The sequence below is a fragment of the Pleurodeles waltl genome, chromosome 5 (assembly GCF_031143425.1).
Source record: "Pleurodeles waltl isolate 20211129_DDA chromosome 5, aPleWal1.hap1.20221129, whole genome shotgun sequence".
Classification (NCBI taxonomy): Eukaryota; Metazoa; Chordata; class Amphibia; order Caudata; family Salamandridae; genus Pleurodeles; species Pleurodeles waltl.
The window spans coordinates 1,332,006,131-1,332,030,913 of NC_090444.1; positions in this window are offsets into that span (position 1 = coordinate 1,332,006,131).

Consider the following 24,783-nt stretch of genomic DNA (forward strand, 5'->3'; position numbering starts at 1 on the left):
ACCAGAGGAGCTGGAAGCAGACACTGCTGAGCTTTTGGGTGAAGGGGGGCCTGCCAGGGAAGAGCTGAGTGTGGCACAGCATACCTGTCCCACACTAGAGGGTCTAAGGCAGCAAGCTGTCAAACAAGCAAATGGGGATGTCAGTGACTCTCACAGAGTTTACTGGGAGGACAACCTCTTGTATACTGAAGCAAGGGATCCAAAACCTGGAGCTGCCAGGAGATTGGTGATTCCTCAGGAATACAGAAAGTTCCTCCTAACTCTAGCCCACAACATTCCCTTAGCTGGACATTTGGGGCAAATGAAAACTTGGGACAGGCTTGTTTCATTGGCCTAGAATGTCGAGGACACAAAGGAATTTTGTAAGTCCTGTGAAACCTGTCAAGCCAGTGGCAAGACAGGTGGCACTCCAAAGGCACCCCTTATTCCACTGCCTGTGGTTGGGGTTCCCTTTGAAAGGGTAGGGGTTGACATAGTTGGCCCCCTTGACCCTCCTACTGCTTCAGGCAATAGGTTTATCTTGGTGGTAGTGGACCATGCCACCAGATATCCTGAAGCAATTCCTCTAAGGACCACTACAGCTCCAGCAGTGGCAAAGGCCCTCCTGGGAATCTTTTCCAGGGTGGGCTTCCCAAAAGAGGGGGTATCAGACAGGGGAAGCAATTTCATGTCTGCTTACTTAAAGGCCATGTGGAAGGAATGTGGTGTGACATACAAGTTCACTACACCCTATCATCCACAAACAAATGGACTGGTTGAGAGGTTTAATAAAACTCTCAAAGGAATGATAATGGGACTCCCTGACAAACTCCGCAGGAGATGGGATGTCCTGTTACCTTGCCTCCTTTTTGCTTACAGGGAGGTACCCCAGAAAGGAGTGGGCTTCAGCCCCTTTGAACTCCTATTTGGACACCCTGTGAGAGGTCCTCTAACACTTGTGAAGGAGGGTTGGGAACAACCTTTAAAAGCTCCAAAGCAAGACATAGTGGACTATGTACTTGGCCTAAGATCTAGGATGGCTGAGTACATGAAAAAGGCCAGTAAAAACCTTCAGGCCAGCCAAGAGCTCCAAAAGCAATGGCATGACCAGAAGGCTGTTTTGGTTCAGTACCAACCAGGGCAGAAAGTGTGGGTCTTGGAGCCTGTGGCCCCAAGAGCACTCCAAGACAAATGGAGTGGACCCCACATTATTGTTGAGAAAAAGGGTGAAGTCACCTACTTAGTTGACTTAGGCACTGCCAGGAGTCCCCTTAGGGTGCTCCATGTCAATCGCCTGAAACCCTACTATGACAGGGCTGATCTCACCCTGCTCATGGCAACAGATGAGGGACAGGAAGAAGAGAATGACCCTCTCCCTGATCTCTTCTCTTCCACAGAACAAGATGTTCTAGTGGAAGGTGTAGTACTGGCAGATTGTCTTACTGCTGAGCAGAAAGACCACTGCATAAATCTCCTGGGTCAGTTTTCTGAACTCTTTTCTACTGTGCCAGGCACCACTTCTTGGTGTGAGCACACTATAGATACTGGAGACAGCTTGCCTGTCAAAAGTAAGATCTATAGGCAGCTTGACCATGTCAGAGACTGCATAAAACAAGAGGTGCAGAAAATGCTTGAACTGGGAGTGGTTGAGCACTCTGAAAGTCCATGGGCCTCTCCTGTGGTACTTGTACCAAAACCTCATTCCAAAGATGGTAAAAGGGAAATGAGATTTTGTGTTGACTACAGAGGTCTCAACCAGGTAACCAAAACTGATGCTCACCCTATACCCAGGGCAGATGAGCTAATAGATACACTGGCATCTGCCAAGTATCTAAGCACCTTTGATTTGACTGCAGGGTATTGGCAGATCAAGTTATCAGAGGATGCAAAAGCAAAAACTGCATTTTCAACCATTGGAGGCCATTACCAATTCACAGTAATGCCTTTTGGATTGAAAAATGCACCTGACACTTTTCAAAGGTTGGTGAACACAGTCCTGCAAGGGCTGGAAGCTTTTAGTGCAGCATATCTAGATGATATAGCTGTCTTTAGCTCCAGCTGGGATGATCACCTGGTCCACCTATGGAAAGTTTTGGAGGCCCTGCAGAAGGCAGGCCTCACTATCAAGGCTTCAAAGTGCCAGATAGGGCAGGGGTAAATCGTTTATCTGGGACACCTGGTAGGTGGAGAACAGATTGCACCACTTCAGGGGAAAATCCAAACTATTATAGATTGGGTTCCCCCTACAACTCAGACTCAGGTGAGAGCCTTTTTAGGCCTCACTGGGTACTACAGGAGGTTCATAAAGAACTATGGCTCCATTGCAGCCCCTCTTAATGACCTCACATCTAAGAAAATGCCTAAAAAGGTATTATGGACAGCAAACTGTCAGAAAGCTATTGAGGAGCTGAAGCAGGCCATGTGCTCTGCACCTGTCCTGAAAAGCCCCTGTTACTCCAAAAAATTAATTGTCCAAACTGATGCATCTGAATTAGGGGTAGGGGCAGTCTTATCACAACTTAATTCTGAGGGCCAGGATCAACCTATTGCTTTTATCAGCAGGAGGTTGACCCCTAGAGAAAAGCGTTGGTCTGCCATAGAGAGGGAGGCCTTTGCTGTGGTCTGGGCACTGAAGAAGTTGAGGCCATACCTGTTTGGCACTCACTTCATTGTTCAGACAGACCACAAACCTCTACTTTGGCTAAAACAAATGAAAGGTGAAAATCCTAAAATGTTGAGGTGGTCCATATCCCTACAGGGAATGGACTATACAGTGGAACATAGACCTGGGAGTACCCACTCCAATGCAGATGGACTCTCCAGATATTTCCACTTAGACAATGAAGACTCATCAGGTCATGGCTAGTCTTATTGTCCTTCGTTTGGGGGGGGGTTGTGTAGGAAAGTACCATCTTGCCTGGCATGTTACCCCCATATTTCGCTGTATATATGTTGTTTTAGTTGTATGTGTCACTGGGACCCTGCCAGCCAAGGCCCCAGTGCTCATAAGTGTGCCCTGTATGTGTTACCTGTGTTATGACTAACTGTCTCACTGAGGCTCTGCTATCCAGAACCTCAGTGGTTATGCTCTCTCATTTCTTTCCAAATTGTCACTAACAGGCTAGTGACCAATTTCACCAATTTACATTGGCATACTGGAACACCCTTATAATTCCCTAGTATATGGTACTGAGGTACCCAGGGTATTGGGGTTCCAGGAGATCCCTATGGGCTGCAGCATTTCTTGTGCCACCCATAGGGAGATCTGACCATTTTTACACAGGCCTGCCCTTGCAGCCTGAGTGAAATAACGTCCACGTTATTTCACAGCCATTTACCACTGCACTTAAGTAACTTATAAGTCACCTATATGTCTAACCTTTACCTGGTAAAGGTTGGGTGCTAAGTTACTTAGTGTGTGGGCACCCTGGCACTAGCCAAGGTGCTCCCACATTGTTCAGGGCAAATTCCCTGGACTTTGTGAGTGCGGGGACACCATTACATGCGTGCACTATACATATGTCACGACATATGTATAGCGTCACAATGGTAACTCCGAACATGGCCATGTAACATGTCTAAGATCATGGAATTGTCACCCCAATGCCATTCTGGCATTAGGGAGACAATTCCATGATCCCCCGAGTCTCTAGCTCAGACCCGGGTACTGCCAAACTGCCTTTCCCAGGGTTTCACTGCAGCTGCTGCTTCTGCCAACCCCTCAGACAGGTTTCTGCCCTCCTGGGGTCCAGCCAGGCTGGGCCCAGGAAGGCAGAACAAAGGACTTCCTCAGAGAGAGGGTGTTACAGCCTCTCCCTTTGGAAAAAGGTGTCAGGGCTGGGGAGGAGTAACCTCCCCCAGCCTCTGGAAATGCTTTGATGGGCACAGATGGTGCCCATCTCTGCATAAGCCAGTCTGCACCGGTTCAGGGATCCCTCAGCCCTGCTCTGGCGCGAAACTGGACAAAGGAAAGGGGAGTGACCACTCCCCTGACCTGCACCTCCCCTGGGAGGTGCCCAGACCTCTGCCATCTTGGAAACAGAGGTGCTGCTGGCACACTGGACTGCTCTGAGTGGCCAGTGCAAGCAGGTGACGTCAGAGACTCTTTCTGATAGGCTCCTTCAGGTGTTGCTAGCCTATCCTCTCTCCTAAGTAGCCAAACCTCCTTTTCTGGCTATATAGGGTCTCTGCTTTGGGGAATTCCTTAGATAACGAATGCACAAGCTCATCAGAGTTCCTCTGCATCTCTCTCTTCACCTTCTGCCAAGGAATCGACTGCTGACCGCGCTGGAAGCCTGCAAAACAAAGTAGCAAAGACGACTACTGCGACCTTGTAACGCTGATCCTGCCACCTTCTCGACTGTTTTCCTGGTGGTGCATGCTGTGGGGGTAGTCTGCCTCCTCTCTGCACTAGAAGCTCCGAAGAAATCTCCCGTGGGTCGATGGAATCTTCCCCCTGCAACCGCAGGCACCAAAGAACTGCATCACCGGTCCTCTGGGTCTCCTCTCAGCACAACAAGCGAGGTCCCTTGAACTCAGCAACTCTGTCCAAGTGACTCCCACAGTCCAGTGACTCTTCAGTCCAAGTTTGGTGGAGGTAAGTTCTTGCCTCCCCACGCTAGACTGCATTGCTGGGAACCGCGTGTTTTGCAGCTACTCCGGCTCCTGTGCACTCTTCCAGGATTTCCTTTGTGCACAGCCAAGCCTGGGTCCCCAGCACTCTAACCTGCAGTGCACGACCTTCTGTGTTGTCCTCCGGCGTCGTGGGACCCTCCTTTGTGACTTCGGGTGAGCTCCGGTTCACTCCACTTCATAGTGCATGTTCCGGCACTTTTGCGGGTGCTGCTTGCTTCTGAGAGGGCTCCTTGTCTTGCTGGATGCCCCCTCTGTCCCCTCACGCAATTGGCAACATCCTGGTCCCTCCTGGGCCACAGCAGCATCCAAAAACCCTAACCGCAACCCTTGCAGCTAGCAAGGCTTGTTTGTAGTCTTTCTGCACGAAAACACCTCTGCATGACTCTTCATGACGTGTGACATCCATCCTTCAAAGGGGAAGTTTCTAGCCCTTGTCGTTCTTGCAGAATCTACAGCTTCTACCATCCAGTGGCAGCTTCTTTGCACCCACAGCTGGCATTTCCTGGGCATCTGCCCACTCCCGACTTGATCGTGACTTTTGGACTTGGTCCCCTTGTTCCACAGGTACTTTCGTCTGGAAATCCATCGTTGTTGCATTGCTGGTGTTGGTCTTTCCTGCAGAATTCCCCTATCACGACTTCTGTGCTCTTTGGGGAACTTAGGTGCACTTTGCACCCACTTTTCAGGGTCTTGGGGTGGGCTATTTTTCTAACCCTCACTGTTTTCTTACAGTCCCAGCGACCCTCTACAAGGTCACATAGGTTTGGGGTCCATTTGTGGTTCGCATTCCACTTCTAGAGTATATGGTTTGTTTTGCCCCTGTACCTATGTGTTCCCATTGCATTCTATTGTGACTATACATTGTTTGCACTGTTTTCTATTGCTGTTACTGCATATTTTGGTATTGTGTACATATATCTTGTGTATATTTGCTATCCTCATACTGAGGGTACTCACTGAGATACTTTGGCATATTGTCATAAAAATAAAGTACCTTTATTTTTAGTATATCTGTGTATTGTGTTTTCTTATGATATTGTGCATATGACACTAGTGGTACCGTAGGAGCTTCACTCGTCTCCTAGTTCAGCCTAAGCTGCTCTGCTAAGCTACCTTTTCTATCAGCCTAAGCTGCTAGACACCCCTCTACACTAATAAGGGATACCTGGGCCTGGTGCAAGGTGTAAGTACCTCTTGGTACCCACTAAAAGCCAGTCCAGCGTCCTACAGGGCCAAGTCCAGCAGCATGTTAGTTGTTTTATGTGGAGTGTTTGTTTAATAAATAATAATAATTGCCATGTTTTTATCTCTCTAAAATCATGCTTCTTTAAGTATTATACCTTTACACCTACAGTTCTAACTGACACCGGTTTGCTGACATGGGCTCCTACAGGCCCCCAAAGATTCCCATCACCTCTGCGGAGCCCCCAAGTTCCATACTGTCTCCTTCATCTTCATCCTCCATATGGAACCACTTGGTGCTCTATTCCCAGATAAGAGCATAAAGATTTGCCAATATGCTGATGATACACATCTCTACTTGAAAGTCTCATCGGCTTCAGACATCCAATGCCTCAAACACTATCTGCATATCATCCAGAACTGGATAACAAGTGCCTACATGAAGCTAAACCAAACCAAGACATAATACCAGTTATTTGCCAAACGTAAAACAATACTAACCTAGCTCACAGCTGTATTTTGATGGCTTTGAAGCTGCAACTTTCACTGAACACCAAGGGGGTCATTCTGACCCTGGCGGCCGGTGACCGCCAGGATCACCGACCACGGGAGCACCGCCAACAGGCTGGTGGTGCTCCCTTGAGCATTCTGACCGCGGCGGTTCAGCCGCGGTCAGAAACGGAAAGTTGGCGGTCTCCCGCCGACTTTCCGCTGCTCGGGGGAATCCTCCATGGCGGCGGAGCGCCATGGTGATTCTGACACCCCCTACCGCCTCCAGGAACAGGATGGCGGTAGGGGGTGCCGCGGGGCCCCTGGGGGCCCCTGCAGTGCCCATGGCATGGGCACTGCAGGGGCCCCCGTAAGAGGGCCCCACAAAGTATTTCAGTGTCTGCAAAGCAGACACTGAAATACGCGACGGGTGCAACAGCACCCGTCGCACCTTCCCACTACGCCGGCTCAATTCTGAGCCAGCGTCCTCGTGGGAAGGTAGATTTGCCCTGGGCTGGCGGGCGGCCTTTTGGCGGCCGCCCGCCAGCCCAGGGCAAATCTCAAAATACCCTCAGCGGTCTTGTGACCGCGGAGCGATATTTTGTCGGGGGAACATTGGCGGGCGGCGGAAAAAAAATCACCCCCCAAGTTACTTGGGTTCACTCTGAACACCTCCGTCACCCTCAAAGAACACATTGCCAAAATTAACAAAGACTTCCTGGTCCCAGCTGTCTCTTCTAAGGAAAATGAAGCCATCTCCTTCCAGAACGAAACTTCACAATTCTTGTCCATACCATTGTACTCTCAAATCTGGATAGAGTAATACAATCCTCGGTGGCCTGCCAGACTCGACACTGGCATCCATTACTAGCTCCCACACAACACATCTCATCTAGAGCCTGAAGAAATATAGACACATCACCCCCATTCTGATGGAACTCCTTTAGCTTTTTTTTGCCGGCCTGCACCATCTTCGAAACCAGCTGCATCTTTCACTGAGCTTTCACAACCAACACCCACGCTTATCTTGCAAAAGGCTCACTGTCTCTGATCGTTCTTAGCACATCCACAGCCAGAATGGATTTTTGGACATTTCATTGTGCACCAAAAACCATCTCACTGTTAATGCCTGTTTTTGCCCAACAGTGAGCGCCGCTTTCTTGTTTTTTGTAACAGGACCACATACCACTTCCCTCCTACCCAACCTGCTGACAGGCATTTCTCCACCCACCTACATAATTACATGTAAATTTATCAACCACTCAAGATAAACATGACACACAGGTACAGACTTAACACCACTCTTCAAACTGTATTTTTAAGTCTATTGCAATTTGGCTCCACTTATGCACTGTTTATACCAGACCTTGTAGAGAGATTGTTAGCTGAAAAAGCTACCTGTAAGATACCTGTGATGTTGGTTGAACTCTGGGTTTTTTGTACTGCAATACTGATATTTTGTGATTGCAAAGTTTTCCTTCTGCTAGGCTCTTAAAGTCAGGCATCATTATCATATGTTCTTCTCATTTGAGGTGCAGTCATTTTGGTAACTTGCACATTTTCCTGTGACTCTTCCCGCAGTCTATCAATGATACACATCATCCACATTTTAATTTGTTTAAAAAAAGTTATATGCACAATCCTTAAAAAAATAAATTGCGTACTCTGGGAACCTCATTAGCAGACACCGCTTACAAAGCACCCCCGCATTGGTGGATAACTCTTGGTATGAATTGACTACCCATAGTACAACATTGCTTATTCACAGTTGCATGACTATGGAGGCACAGGCATATCGCATGGGCACTGGGCCTTCTTTAGGATTCATAGTATTGTAGTGGAATTTATGTTGCTGAGGAAGCTGTATCTCACTTGATTTCCATTCAATTGTTTTTCTTGTTATACTACAGTTCAGGTAATTCAATCCTAGGTCACACATTGCTGGACCCTATCACTGTCTGCCAATTGTTTCCTTATTGTATGTCATTCTCATGTGGTGTCCAATAAGTGAAGTCCATGTACACCTTCATTCACTTTGGGTAAGCATAGAAGACCACAGGGTGTACTGGGATTAGAATGTGTAGAGCCCACTTGGACTATACCTCTATGATAGGCCTTGTACCTGGTGGTTTAGACTTCAATAGTGTCTTGAATGGTGTTGTGCTGACACCAATGGTAGGCCCAATAACTGAGTCTAAAACCTCCTGTCGGAGGTGAGGTTGCTTGGTTACCGAAATACTGGTAGTGCTGCCCCTGCTGCACAGCCAAAAATATGCATGAGAAGCCCCAGCCTTCTTTTTGAAATTTTATTGACCCCAAATCGATGGGTCAATGAGATTCGCTGTGATCTTCACCAAAGGGATATTGTTCTTAATGTACACCTTCTCCTGGATGCACAAGCTTAGGATAACCACCAGCAGTGTCCTTGTTTGTGTTCGTGTGTACCGGCCACTGGTTTTCCAGAAGATTTCGAGCCATCTCAGTCATACAAAATAATTATGCCAAAAAAACTGAGAATGCTGTTTGATTATGAGAGGCAGTATTGATGGTCTTGCCTCAAATGCATTTTTTAATTCAGATATATCTGTGTCCCTCATAATTTTAGCTTATGAATTAATGTTTTTCAGGTGTGACTATAGTGACAGTGAAGTTCCAGTCGGAAGGCAGGAAAAGCTTGAAAAAAAGCAACGTAGAAGGCACACGTCCTCCTTCCACCCATAATGCATTGCCAGTGGCATTCCAAGTATATATTACACTGTGTATGTCATGTGTTACAACACGCACCCATGAGCTTACATGTCGTGTAGGCTTTGTTAGGCAAATTAAGAAGCAAAATTACATCTCGGCCCAGTGTACTAATGGTTTCACTGTAGGGATCTAGCTGTAGGTGAATCCATGGTCACAAGTTAATATTCCTAACAGGACCAGTGTGTCCCATTCCAAGAAGTAACACCCCCTGTTTCTTAGTCAGAAAGGCAGGTTTAAATGGTTACGTTTTCAAACGTTTTACAAATACACAGGTTCGCTTATGAACTCGGGACGTCTGACGAAAATATTGTGTCCTTAAAAATGTTTACAAAAATAACACCCCATTGTAGGTAATAACAGAGAATCTACACCTAATGAAGAAAACATGTTATTAGTTTTATTTAGGCCACGGTATTTACGTCAGATGATATTTTTGTTCAAGTCTGACATACAACCTGTGAAATAATGTCACTACAGCGTCACTACAGTCTGTTAGTTTTAACAATAGTGTTATGTTCTATATATTGGTTTTACAGACGAAGGTCTAAATGAACTGAGATTTTACTACTACTGTAAACTTACTGTGCATAGTAGGAACTATGGCGATTTCTATACAGTGCTGTGGAACAATAAATAAACATGTTAATAATTTTAAAAAACTGTCTTGCTAAAGTAAATAAAACACCAGGTAACAAGAACAAAACTAAAACGAAAAAACATACAGCACTAAAAAAGAAAAAAAACACAGTAGGACACAACACTACTAAGAAAAAACACTCTTGCACACAGGACCATTCAAAACTGGAAAGTGTGGTAGACAGCCCCTTCAACCTTTCAGCTGGAAAAAAAAGTATCATTAAACCCTGAGCCTGAAAAAGCAAGGGGGCTGGGAGAGTCTGCTCAGAACACCTGCGCGGCACCCACTCATAGCCTGGAAGCGGCACACTCCCAACATCTGCTCCTTTCAGTGAGCTGAGCTGTAAATTGAAATTCCTCCACAATGTTTTTAGACTGAACTGAAGCACGGAGACTGTCAGAAATCCTCTTTAAACTCACCCTTATCCAAACAGGAAACTGACCTCCGACCCTCAGGGCGTAACAGTACACCAGTGGAAATTTCATTATCCTTGTTTCAGCTGTACTAAGTGAAAATTAATTATGTAATTATCTGGATGAGCGCTTGTGTAAAATTTTACAATGTGTCAGTTAGATTAAGTAACTTGCTAGTAGCACGGTTTAGTTTACAGGACGGACTTCACAAAAAATGCTTCAAACTCCTAATACGGGTCGAAGGAAAAAACACGTCTTGGCAAATGTGTAATGCACAAAAAAAAAATTTTATTCATAATTTCATGAATTAATTTGCATATGGTTGCTGTAATGTTTGGAAATGAACGGAGTGGTCACAGCAAATCACGTGATGGTAAATTTGATTTCACACACGAATGGTTTGGTCAATCTACATTTCATTTACTGCAGGACACGTGTATTGCAGAGAAAATGTTAGCGCTATCCCCCTTTTAGGGGCGAGCGCAAACGATCCATCCCTCTTCTAATTTCTCTTTGGTGGATTTTAACCACGCACATGTTACGTCAGTCATTTTGATTGGTTCGTGGGTTTACCTTTTAAAATCTGCTGCTTTTCATTTGTAAAAGGCATGAATATGTCATGCCTTTTCTGGTGTTTAGCCCTCCTCGAGAGCACAGGTAAACTACTGTAAACATATGAGGCCCATGTTTTCCGTATGGTTTCTGGACTACTTTTTCTCTTATTTTGCAGTGCGATCATGCTGTGTCGCGATCGTGCTCCTTTTTTTTTTTTTTTTTTTCATTTAATGTGGCAAGATAAGTCAGTTCAGGAGTTTACAATGCTAATAGCTCTAACTCGACGTAGTGCGAGACCTGTTGCATTGCAATAGCTTGTTATTCTATACCACTAATTGCCCTGGTTATTCACTTTCTTGTGTTAACCTTCACCTCCCCTTACCTCATTCTTACAAACTGAGGTAGATTTCACCTCTGAGGCAGGGGAGTGACTACGATTAGTTCATGCTGATGCAGTGGCACTGCTGCCCAGAGCCTTGAGGGGCCCTTTGAGGCCTGATAACTTCTATATTTTACTACCTCAACAGCAGACAATGAGCCATTTTTCTTGCTTTCACTAAAGCCCATGGTATCCTTGCTATGGTACTGCTCTGAGGCAGTGGCACATTGTGAGAAATGGGGTCTCTAGTTGGCAGTAGTTTGCACCCTGTCCAAGTAGGGACCCTCACTCTAGTCAGGGAAAGGGAGTCACACAGCTAAGATAATCTCTGCTCACCCACTTGGTAGCTTGGCACAGTAACACCACAAAAGTACTCCACACCAGTTTAGAAAGATAGCCAATATTTATCTGAGTCAAACAAGACCAAAACGACAAAATCTAACTAACACAAGCAAAGATACACATTTTTAAAGATTATATCTCAGTAAAGTGATTAGAAACACAATAGCTCCAGCTGGGGCTCTCACAACGTCTTGACAGAGTCACTCCCAACAGCCTAATGCCACTTGTGAAGGGGTACAGGCCGGTTACAGAGTCACACAGACCTCAGGCACAGTACCTTTGAAAACAATGAGCAAAGACGTTGCATGGAGTCGGGGTGGGGAGGCATCACGGGAGACAGAGCAGCGTCAGTTCCTTACTGCTAATGGGGAGATCAGGTGTTTGTTCCTTACTGCTAGGCAGGGGAGGTGAGGTGTTGGTTATTTACGGCTGCAGGAGAGGTGCTGCAACGTTGGTGGTGAGGCATCAGTTAATTACGATCCAGTGGGGTCAAAGAATCCAACAGGTCAAGACGTAAGGCATTGACTTTGTGGTGTCACAATCACACCACGGGGCCACAGGTGCTGCAGTGAGTCGGGTGTCACGACATCAATGACACAGCACTCAAGACTCATGCTGTGGTGGGACTTCAGAGGTGCTGCAGGGGTGTCGGGACTGTGGTGTTGGTTGTTGCACTTATCGGGGAGCATGGCTTCGGGGCAGACAAGGGCATGGAGTCTGACGGTGGCATTGGTTCTGAAGTCGCTCTGGAGTCGATAAACTTGGTTTCTTCTTGGTTATACAAGAACTCACTCCCAAGAGTGCAGGAACTGGATTGGGCATCACTTGGTGAATCAGTACTTTCAGCAAGAGAGCCCAGGTGCTGGCAGATGAAGGCTTTGATGCCCCTGAGAGTTGTTGCCCCAGACACTCTAACAGAAGACAAGCTCAGTCCAAGCCCTTGGAGAACCCTTGGAAGTAGGACACAGAAAGCCAAGTCCAGTCCTTTCACTCACAGGACAGAAGCAGCAAGCAGCAGGCCAGCACAGCAAAGCACCAGGAAGAGTGGCAGTCCCTCCTACAGCATCTAGCTCTTCTTCTTGGCAGAATGTCCTCAGTCCAGAAGGATTCTAGAGTTGTGGTCTCAGAGGTCCAATACTTATACTCATTTCTGCCTTTGAAGTAGGCAAACTTCAAAGGAAAGTCTTTGTAGTGCACAAGACCTTGCCTTGCCTGCCCTGGCCCCAGACACACTCCAGGGGGTTGGAGGCTGCTTTGTGTAGGACAGGCAAAGCCTTATTCAGGTGCAAGTGTCAGCTCCTCCCCCCATTCTAGCCCAGGAAGACCCATCAGGATATGCAGGGCAAAGCTCAGCTCCCTTTGTGTGACTATCTACAGTGAATTCACAAATAGCCCAACTGTCATCCTGTCCCAGATGTGTTTTCTACAGCCAGGCAGAAGCATAGAGTGGTTAAGCAACAAAATGCCCATTTTCTGAAAGTGGCATTTTCAAACTTAAAATGTAAAAAACAACTTCATCAAAAGTTGTATTTTTAAATTGTCAGTTCAGAGACCCCAAACTCCAAATCTCGATCTGTTCCCAATGGGAAATTACATTCTTAAAAGATATTTCAAGGTAATCGTCATGTTAACCTATGAGAGGTATAGGCCTTGCCAAATTTAGCAGTATTCCACTATCAGGACATGTAAACCACACCAGTACATGTCCTACCTTTTAAAGACACTGCACCTTGTCCATGGGGCTGCCTTGGACCTACCTTAAGGTTGACTTACATGTAGTAAAAGGGAAGGTGTGGGCCTGGTAAATGGGTGCACTTGCCAGGTCCAACTGGCAGCAATAACTACATGCACACATACTGCAGTGGCAGGTCTGAGACATGTTTACAGGGCTACTCATGTGGGTGACACAATTAGTGCTGCAGGCCCACTAGTAGTATTTGATTTACAGGCCCTGGGTACACACTGTGCACTGGACTAGGGACTTACTAGTAAATCAGATATGCCAGTGATGAATCACCAATACCATTTAGACCTCAAGCACTTGCACTTTAGCACTGGTCAGCAGTGGTAAAGTGCCCAGAGTCCTAAAGCCAACAAAAACAGGTCAGATGAAATAGGAGAAAGAAGGCAACAAATTTGGGGAAAACCCTGCAGAAAGGTCCAAGTTCAACATTAAGCACATTTTAACTTTTAGTAGTGATTATTTTATTCTAGGTGGTGAATGTAAGTAAGTAATGGATCCGATTTTAGATATTAATACTACTGCTAAATATATACACCTAACACAAGGCAAAAAATTTGGGGATGACCCTGCAAAAAGGGCCAGGTCCAACACTTATGCTGCCTTAGGCTTTTTTTTCTATTTCTTGAGCAATAGCCAATTTACTTCAAAGGTAAAGATACCAGATAACTTAATCTCATCTGGGACAACATATATCAATTTACATTTTCCTGCTGAAAAGCCTCATAGTTTTAAATGTTGATCCCGCTTGTTCAGTTTAGGAGAACTAGTGTTCTAAATCTCAGAATGCATTGTATTGTTCAATGCATTCCCATGACTGGAATATGGCACCCTTAATACATATATTCATGTGGTAATTCTACTTAAACATATACAATAAGACGGCTAATTTTTAACTTTTTGAGTGGGATGATTTCAAATCATCCTCGATCAAGGGCTGGTGGCATTCTTGTTTGGCATTTTGCATATTCCAGGTTGGTCATAAAGATCAAGAGTTGGTTGTTCCATTTGGGTAGAAACCAGGCCAAAAAAATAACTTTTTGTTGAACGAATTATGTTTCCTGTATCTTATCTGACAAATCAAAGTCAGAATCTGTATTGGATAGGTAGCTTTAAATCCTGTAAATAATGCACAATATTATTAGATCCAATAATTTACCTATTTTTTTTACTCGAAGGTCTTCTTGCCGTGCTGCTTGGATTTTTTTGTTTTACTCAGTCTTCTTATATTTGTCTCTCCATCCAAAAAGAAATTATTGTATTTTCAGGATGTCTTTTATACACAAGAGCTACAAACTGGCCATGCAGTTATTGATGACAGGATCAGCCAATACATGTTTCACCGCCTGGTCCCATGATATACCTGGGACTTTTCCAATGCTGAATCCGAGTAATGGGTCCAATCAGTTAGATGTGCAAGGTGTACGAAACTGTCTGACCATGGTCTCTATGTAGATTAGGGATGGGGTTCCTCCTCAATCAGAGATCCCCACATGGTTTGTTGTTCTGTTTGGGTAGATCGATTTAGGGCTTCCTGTAAGTATCCTTCTTTTGTTAATTTTAGTAGACATATTTATTTGGTCATTTCTCTAATCTTTTCTCTTTCCCAGGTTCAGTTATCTTTAGTGATTCAGGACAAGTCCGATAGGAATTTGGAAACTTCTTGGGCTAGGATTTAATGAACCTCTGGCTGACACTGGTAGAGTAATGGCATGGCTGTCCCTTTATACCTTTGTGCAAGGACTGGTATGTGGAACACTGAAGTGGAGGTAATGCCTAGACAATTTATTTGTAAATCCCATTACCTCTAGTAGTACTCTTTTTTGGATACCACAGTTCTTTCATTTCTTTTGACCCTCCAACAGGGTTGGCAGCTTTATGTCAGTTTACTGGATTACTTTCATATTCTCCGGAAGACTGTGAGAGAGTTAACCCTTTTATGGCACTCAAAGAAATAGAATAAAATTACAACAGCCTTATTGCTGCAGTTGGATTCACATGGCCACATCATGGACAACTAAACCTGGAAGTTACTATGGAATGCTTCGCTTCAATGTACCAGAAACTACTTGTTTGTCTCATTTGACAGGCCCTGTCATCCAAATTAGAGCCCCAATGAAGCAGAATAACGTGTTGGAAGAGACAAAGAAGATAGGTTATCTAGCTAATGCTTTGATACTGGAATTTTATTGGAATTTAACTTTTAAGTGAATTGAAAACAAGGAACTGATCCAGCAGGTAAAATTTGATTTCCTGACTCAAAGGGAACTCCTCATATCACACTGATTTTGGAGCATCTGAGGAGCAAAGTAAAGAGGGTTGTGAAAATACCATGGGGTTCCTCTCTTGGACCTGAAATCTGCCTTGATTCATAATGACTTGAATGTGGAAGAGTTGGACTAGAAAGTGAGAATCACCAGTAAGAAGTCTAGGCATTTTAAGTGACATTTGTAGCACATGCGTTAGTAACTGTAACTGTTGGTTATGTAGTCACTAAATCCTTTTTATGCACAAGAACAGATTCAGAAAACAATTGGAGGTGCAAAGAATGGCATGCATGTTCATAAATATGACATGTACAAATGAACATATTTGTATATACAGACGGAACACATATACATCTTGAGGTGAGCATGTCAATGCAATTCCTTCAAAGATATGTAAATTCTTCCTCTATGGCTTTGAAAAAGTATATGTAGTCTGGCTGTTGTTATATATGTATCCCCAGTTCACTACTGGAATTGGCATGCTACTTCATACCCTCATATGCAAGCTCTGGCTGTTATTCAGCCAACGATGACATATAGGATTGCCTAAATCAGTACATTTATTAGGCATCACAGAGCTAGTCTTGGACTTTTATTTAAGAAATGGACACTGGGAAATGTACAGACAGATTAAGATAGATTTTAGGTTCATAAATCATAATCACACATAAAATTGTCAAACTATGCATGCAGATGATGGTGGGTGAAGAAGACCATTATTTCTGTAGAAGATGAAGGTTTTGAAGCTGCTGTCTGAAAATGTCTGCTTTCATTGAGCTTTGATTGCAATTTGAATGGTCAAGTTTGGTTTTGCTTGCCAAGAAGAGAAGGCTGATTAGACAAAGGCCAGTAGTGATACTCAGCAAAGTGGTATGGGCTGTAATTACCTAAATATCATGTTGTGCTTAGTGATTAGTTAGCAGGAGGAAAGGAAATCAGAATTTCCCTAAGCCTCCTGTTGGACAAAATGCTAGGCCCAGATTTAAGAGGGCCTAACGCCTCCTTGCACTACATTAGCATAATAATTTCATGCTAATGTGCCCCAACAAGGCCAAAATTGGCGCAATGCATGCATTGCACCACTTTGTAACCCCTTGCGCCACATTAAGCCTGTGCCAGGCTTAATGTATGCAAGGGGTTTTCCCGCATTAGGGAGGCCAAAAAATGGCACAGAGAAATCTAAAAGATTTATTTGCACCATTTTTTGCAGGCTTTTAAATGCCTGCACGGAGGCACACCATTATTTATAATGGGCCTCAATGTGCTTTGCAGGATTAGCGTCTACATTTTTTATGCTAATCCTGCAAAGCGCCAAACTAGTGTCAAAAGTTTGACCCTAGTTCCCTAACTACCACCATGGTGCACCTTATATAAAATATGGCGCACACATGGTGCCATTAAGGGGCACTAAGGGGTGCAAGAAAAGTGGTGCTGCAGTGGATGCAGTACCACTTTTCTTAAAATCAGGCCCCTAATTCCTTGGCAACAGTAATATGAATGAATTATGGAAAACAATTCACAGGTGTGACGTCATCCCTGTTCATTATTCATTTTAAAGCCACTGCTTTTGTGCAAACATAGCATAGTCTTCCAATTTGGAGGATCATAATCTTTTCTATCACAACTGCATTATTTGCAAATCATTAGATATATTAATCTAGGTGTTCATAAACACTTAAATAGAACAGCCGAAAGTAGATGCCACTGTCAAGTGGGTGACTCCATGGCCGAGGATACATGCTAGGCAATGGACAGTGTGTTAAAGTTTTTTGAGCTCAGGGTGGACAATAAAGGTCCATAGATCTGGATAGCTGGCTAGCCAACCAAATGCAGAATCAAGGTGCACAGCAAGGTCAAGAGAGTAAAACAACATTCATAAAAAATAATAATCTTTGGTGTTAAGAAGGGTGTGGTTCCTCAATGTTTGGACAACATATGTGGGGTCAGTCTTGGGCAGCCTCTTTCCACCGAAACAACAACCCAGCTGATGTTCACTAACATGATGTCCAAGGAGTTCCAGTTCCCAGCAGCCCACTTCTGTCTCATGGTGAGGGGTACGGTGGGCTCATGCTGACTTCAGGCTTTATGGGGATGTAAGACTCCTTTGACTGGCTGGGGACTTCAACATCAGGATACAGTTCTGCATAAAGGTGCACAGTCCAAGAGAAGGAAAAGTTCAGTCAGGTGCACGACATTTTCAGTTTAGATTCACAAGTTGTGCAGCTGGCAGAGAATCAATATTAACCAGGCTGGTCTCGTGTTTACCTTCTCAGAGAGGAGTCGGGCATATAATAGACTCTGCCTACGAAAAGGACCTCAAGTTGAACCCTCCATGGGCTCTTTTGCTGGTAATCTATTTGGATTCCCTCTACACAACCTGAAAAGGGGAATGCAAGAAGAAATGTTGGATGAAATTGTTCTTTGGGGAACACACTAATTCTCTATCTTCCAACTGCTGTTCATACTGTATAACAAACATACGATAAATGTTCATATTTTCTGTTAAGTTGCTAAAGGACCCCTGAATAGCTGGCAAGAGCATGCACCCCTGCTCTGCCTCCCCTAAAGGATGTATTCTATTTTGTTTTATTTCTGGCCTCAGCACACACAACAATCATACTTGTACACTGAAGGCCCATTGTGACATGGAATGAGACCAACAGCAAGGCTCATTAGTTTGAAGGGGTATGCCATGTGCACACTCCTTTACTAAGTGTGACTATCGTCAGTCCACCGGGCTGTGTAAGACGGTGGCAGAACATTATTGTAATTCTAACTGTAGGGATATTGTGCATACCTCCCCTGATGAGGCATTGAGGCAGTTTATACCAGGGAGCATGCTGCTCCTGACCCCAATATAGTGGTTAGTCCAGTATTATTGGTTATGGCATTAATCATGCCCTCAGGTAAACCATTCCATGCATTCACTCTAGCTTTTTTGTGATGGATTAAATGAATAGGAGTTAGTTTTGCTCATTAGTGGGAGGGTAAGTTATATGAGTTCATGCACATGGTTTGTGGGACTAAAAGATGAGTTAGGGGAGATTATGTATGTCTTTCAGAGGCCGGACAGACCTTTTTACTTTTGACCTGCCAGGGGAAGTTGCCAGTTGGCCTGCCCTGTTTTTTAAATTGGCCTGTCAATCCCTTGCAACCAGGTCCTTTACTCCATCTATTTGGGGCATGAATGGAACATGTATGGTTACACTATGTTTTGTAGCGGGGTGTTTGTTGTCTGTACATGCTATATTTGACTGTGGCAGCCAGGAACCCATTTTGATTCTCAACATGAGTGGTACACTAACTGGAGGTATAAGAAGAGTCTGCCTTTCAATATTGTGTATTGCAAGGCTCCTCCAAATCATTCACCAGGTCCTTTGTAGTGCACTAGATTCTAGGGTGTAGTGTGTAGTGTTGAGACAAAGTATCTCCTTGCGATGTAGGGAAAATGGTTGTCCCCTTCCTATTGTTTTCTTTCACAATCCACAATCAGTTGAGAGGAAGTCAAGTGAGGAATCATCTATTTTGTGCCTTTATTTTGGGTTTCCTCAGTCAGGGAACTCCCTACTCACATTACCTTACTTTGGCATTAAAGGATTAATAATTTGGCTTGACCAGTTTGAGAGGAATAGAGACAAGTCACTGCCTGAATCCAGTTCTAGAACTGGCTTTGTTCAGTACACAATCTCTGTCTGGTCTGCACACTGACTTTAAGCATGGATCAGAAATCCCTATTAATTTTACAATTAATTCTCATCGGCTGAATCTGGGGTCCTACCAGAGGTGGCTCCTCCTTTTGGGCGGAGGAGCTCCGCACCCCGCCAGCAGCAACTGCTGCAAATCCTTTCACAAGGAAAGGATAATAAACTCTGTTTATTATCCTTTCCTTGTGAAAGGGGTGGGGCATTGGGGGTGACGAGCAGAGAGGAGTGCACTGTGCACTCCCCTCAGAGTGCATGTGTGTTTGGCTGGCCGTCTCGGGCCGGCCAAACACACATGACACAGGGCTCTGTCCAGCCCAGCAACAAAGTTGCTGGGCTGGAGAGAGCCTGCACAGGCTCCCAGTCTGCCTGGGAGCACCCTTGCTGGGCGCTCCCAGCCAGTCCTGATGCTTCTCTGAGCAGCACCAGAATTGGCAGCAGGGCAGCAGCAACTGGAGAGGAGCGGCGCTGGAGCAGAGCAGGTAAGTGACTTTAAAAAATATATATATTAATTTTCTGCTGCGCTACTCCCCACAACCTTGCCCCCGCACCTCTGCTCCGCCAAAGCCCCACGAGCAGCTCCTGGGTCACAGATCATTTAATATTGAGAAAATCCTTTGTGCACCAGGGATAAGTTTGCTGAATGCCAACTCTGCTATGTCAGGTTTGTGAACATGAGCCTGTAAGTCTTGCAACATTGCAGAGGAGGAGCTACCTTAGCCCTGCCTTCAGGAAATGATTGTCTGACTACAAAGGAGCAGTGCTGAAGTAACCTTGCATGAAGGAGAGGCTGCCTAGAAAATAGAGGATTGCAAGGAGCTGGAGCAGGTAGAACTGAGAACAGCACACTACATCCCAGGGAAGGATCTGTACCATTAATCTATGTGGTAAGTCCTTGAGACCCGAGTGCCATTGCCAGTGCTTAATTTATAAAAGAAAGTGTGGTGGTGCCCAAAGCTTCACTGAATACTAGGACTGATAGTCTTAAAATCAACTTGTTCCTCTTTAATTAACTGCCAGGCTCTTCCTGCCCTTTCTCTCACTGTTGAAGGTTCCTGCTTTCTTCCTCTGGCACAGTTTTGCCATCTTTCTCTTCACCCTTCTGTGTTTTCCCACATTTCCAGTCAGTACATTTATGATGCAGAAAAATAAGTGCAGGTCCCCAAAAATAAGTGCCTATAAAGATTGATGGAGGACATGTAAATGTTATGATGAGCTCCTGGTTTTAGTATGCATGAATTAACAGTTTATTAGCTTCTATAGTTTAGATTCATGTGTTTTACCATTTTCGTATTACTCAGACCGTATCGACTATGTGAGCTAAAAAACATTTGAATGAAAAAAATGAAAACTCTACACTTATCTGAAAATAGAAAGGCTTCGATTGGTGGCACTGAATCAGGCAGCAGAGGACATCAGAAAACTAGCAATGAAAAACAGAACAGAGCACCAATGACGATGCAAAAGGAAAGAGAATAATCAACAGAGAGTACTAATGGAAGAGAAGAACAGAGTGACCACAAAAGTTATTCTATTGAAGACATATATAAGATGTATTACTTTGAAAACATTGATTACTGCCCAGGACACAGGGTGGTTTGTATTTGTATGCATTTTTCACACCCATGAAAAGATCAAATGATGTTATGCAGGGTACCTCTTGCTCAGCCTTGACACTATGAGCATGTAGTGGGTGTGTTCTTGTGCAACCACCATTTATTTATATGAAAGACTAGAGCAAAACTATAGCCTAAGGGATTGGTTTCTAACCTTTTGACTCCTGAGGACAACCACTGAATCAATACTGAAATCCGGGGACCCTCAAGCAATTTGTACCATTTAAATTTCAAGCATTAAAACAGTAATTTACAAAAGCAAAACAAACAAGTACACACCAAACAAATTCTGGAATTACTAAAGATATAAGTATTTTATTTAAAAATATATGCAAAAATTTAACACGTTTAATGGGAAGGTTGATGATGTATCTGGGGGTCTGACTTTTCAAAGATTGGTCTTATTTAGGTAAGCTGAATTTTCAGGTCATATTCTAGATTTCCCAAGTGATTTCTGTTTTAATGTTTTTTAGGTACATAAGATCTGAGAAAACTTTTTTACATAAATATGTGGTGTGCAAAGGAAGTTTAGCCATAAGGGCCCCTCACCTCTCCCTGTGGTTCATACAATTAATTTGATTTTATAGCACCTCGAATATCAGTGTAGGATGTTGAAGCAGATTACATGGGACTACAAGGTGTAGGATTCACATGTCATCCACACTGGTAGTCATTTTCTAAGAGTGCTTGGTCTGGAGAAGCACAAACTCAGAATTCAGATCACAACACAGTGGTTAGCGATGACTTTAATGACACAAGTGTATTTCTACAGAAGCAAACCTCTTTTCGCAGCATAAGGAAAATGAAAGAGTGGAAAAAAAACATAACTTTCTAATTTGTGCCACGCAGTTTGCATGCAGTTCTTTGAGGGCAGTTCATAGCTCACTGTGCTAGATTACAATTGTAATTTATGAACTGCACAGTAACAAAAGAATCTCTGTGACAAAAGCAGTAACCCACTGTGCTATGCACATTAATATTGTTCTTTGCATGATACACATACTTTGCACCAGGCATATTAACCATCTCTGCTACCTTATATGTGTCACAACTGCCAGAAGACAAAACTCCCATCTCTCTCCAGCAGGTACATTAATCACAAGAGTTATCTTGATTCTGTTGTTGTTGCCTGAAAGCTGAGGATGTACAAATAACTTTGCAGAGATGTGAGAGAGGGGCTATGAAGAGATGAGAGGCACTGTTAAAGGATGATGGTTAGGGAATCATTGAAAAGCCCCCATAAATATTGCCTTATGCTGGTGCTCTGTAAGGTTATTTAGTATGCCTTACAAACTAATGCAATTGAATATATAATGTAAAATGTGTTGTAGAATGCACTGATTTTGCCATTCCTTTCCAAATTTTCTTGGGGACGAGACTTCCCCAAGTCCCGTTGTAGTGGCCATGCTCACTTGCTATGTACCCTATGGGGGCTGGTCTGACAAAATGTGCCTGGGCTTCTTGGAGTTCCCAGTTTGGCCCTGGAAGACTGTGCCAGCAGCCTTTAGGGCTACAAATCTAAGGATCTTTGTCTAGTGTCTTAAATGTCCCATTGATGCAGGGTGAAGATAATTATTGCCTTGTGTTTTCACACTTTTCTGTGTGCAGTCTAGGACTCTCTCCAATACCAGAGAGCCCGACCATGTGGCATTACAGAGAGAACACAGCTCTTGGCACTTAGTAAAGTTTATGGTAGGAAAAGTTAATAAGTTAATAAAATGTGTTGTACTTCCTGTTTTGAAGCTGTTGTGAGGTTTTTTTAGTGAGCTTTTATGGGCACGTTATTTTAGCAATAGGTCTGCCACTTGTGCCCTTTAGCCTAATAATAATTAATGTTATCTATTATTGGACAGTTTTCTCACCAACTGTTTGAGGGAGAGTTCCAGCCAGAAAATTGCCACTGCATGCTGTCACTTCATTACAGCTGTCTGCTGAGACTTGATGTTTTTCTGCCTACATGAGAGAAGACTCTCAGTAGACCAACAGCCCTCTTCTCTAATACCATATCCAGGTTTTGGGTGATAGTGTCTACCTAGGGAATCTGAAAGGAGGATTAGGGCTAACAGTGCTGTGCTCTATTAGCACCTTAGTAGCATAGGTAGGAATTCTAACCCATAGCATTTTGACACTATGGTGGGACTTTTCTTATGTTTCACTTTTCTTGTCACCTCATTACTATGATTATGTTTTCTCATCCTAATCATTGCAGTACATGCTATTTTATCTATAACACAGTTGATTCAATAAAACACCTTCAACCAAATTCTGCTTCTGTTTGTCTATGTATGTGTGAGACAAATGTAACTGAGAGAAAAGGCTGAGATCTGTTGCACAACGATTTCCCTGAGAAATCATAAAGTCATGCGCATGCGTGCCACAAATCGCCACCACTTTTAGGTGCTGGTGAGGTACTGGTAGCTGTCTGGAAGGATTAGGCCAACAGTTGTCACACAGTGTGGAATTAGACTCAGCTCGCCACAACCTGGTGGTGCTGCTGCCCGAATCCAGCAATCTCAATAGTATAATGAGAGCCAACAGGACAAAGTCAAAATTGTTTATAATAGTGTTGTGTTGATGAATGTACTTTCTCCGGATGACAGAAGATAGAATGTCAGTATGTAAGTAGAATGTTAAATGTAGGGTGTTAGGTCGGTTGATGCTTGTGAGTCAATGGAAACGGATGTGTTGGTCCCTTACAACTATGGTATTGAATAAAGACAACTTATAACTTACTCATTGTTTATGGAATATTCATCCAATTTTGGCAACAAGCTGTCAATTTAGACAGGACCCCCAGCACAGTGGAAAGGGAAATGGACGAAGTGTCTTTTTCCATCTTCAGAAGATCACGGATAAGGAATCTCACCAACGCTGGGAAATATGTCGTGAGTACTGCCACTTTAGTATTCCAAGGGGCCAACACGGGAGCAGTAGGCATTTGGGAAACTATTTAAACAACGATAGACATTTTCCAGTGAATCAAGCGTATTTCAAGCAGTGCACGAGGAAATACAGTTAAACACGTGTTCCAGAAGCTCGAGCTTACACAGGCAGCGCGTGATTTCCACCGCGTCATCAAGCAGCAGCGCTTAGGCACACATCTGAGGCTCAAGCGCATAAAGTGAACACATTCATCGTCATGTCATCATGCATGAAACAATTTTGGACCGGGTTGGAGCTCCTAATGGGATAATTAATAGAGGTGTGGAAATACTTCATCGTGCACTTCGAAACAGTCATTGTTAGAGTGATCTTGCAGCGATTTAGCTTCGCTTCACGCTTATGTTGATCTCATTCACTGCGCTTTGGAATTTACATCGCTTCTTGAAATTTTAAGCACGCCCCTTGACACTTGACTGAAGAGGATGTGCTGTATCTAACTGGCATTCCTAAAATATTATCTCTTGGAGTGTGTCATACTTGCTTAGTTCTACTGCCCATGTATTTTTTGTTAGAGCATCACTCACAAACAGGTGTAACTGTTTGAATTTTTAATAACATTTGGTGTTTTCTTCAGTGCAATCCTACGTGTGCATCACAAAAGTTTTCTCTTACTCCTCCATAACCTTTCTTAGCTTCTTCTGATGATCCGCCTATTAAATGGCAGGAATGGAAGGAATACTTTTTAAACTAAATCGACACAATCAAAGATGAAAAAATTGTTCCAATAAAGGGAAAAAAATATTTTGCATTCATTGGGGCCACAGAGTCTTAAAATGTATAATGCTATCGAAAAGAAACCTCGCACTGTGGATAAGTCAGATTTTTGTTTGCATGCTTTAGAATTAAAAAACAATTATTACTCTACATTTGTTTGTATAGCGATTGATTGACATGCGTTTTCAGGAGGAAACAAAGCAAAACAGAGTCTATCAAAGAGTATGTTTCGGGTCGTAAGAAACTTGTGTTAAATTGCAGATGTGTTGTTTTACATGACAAACTAATTGAATATAAAAAAATAATGCATGTCAATAATGAACATATTCAGGTAGGTTGTGCATATGTGGCAAATCTCTGCTTGGTGATGCTGTATCAGTTGTAAAAAACAAAAAAGCAGAACTCTCCTATAATGCGTTAAGGCAGTTAATTCAAATTATTA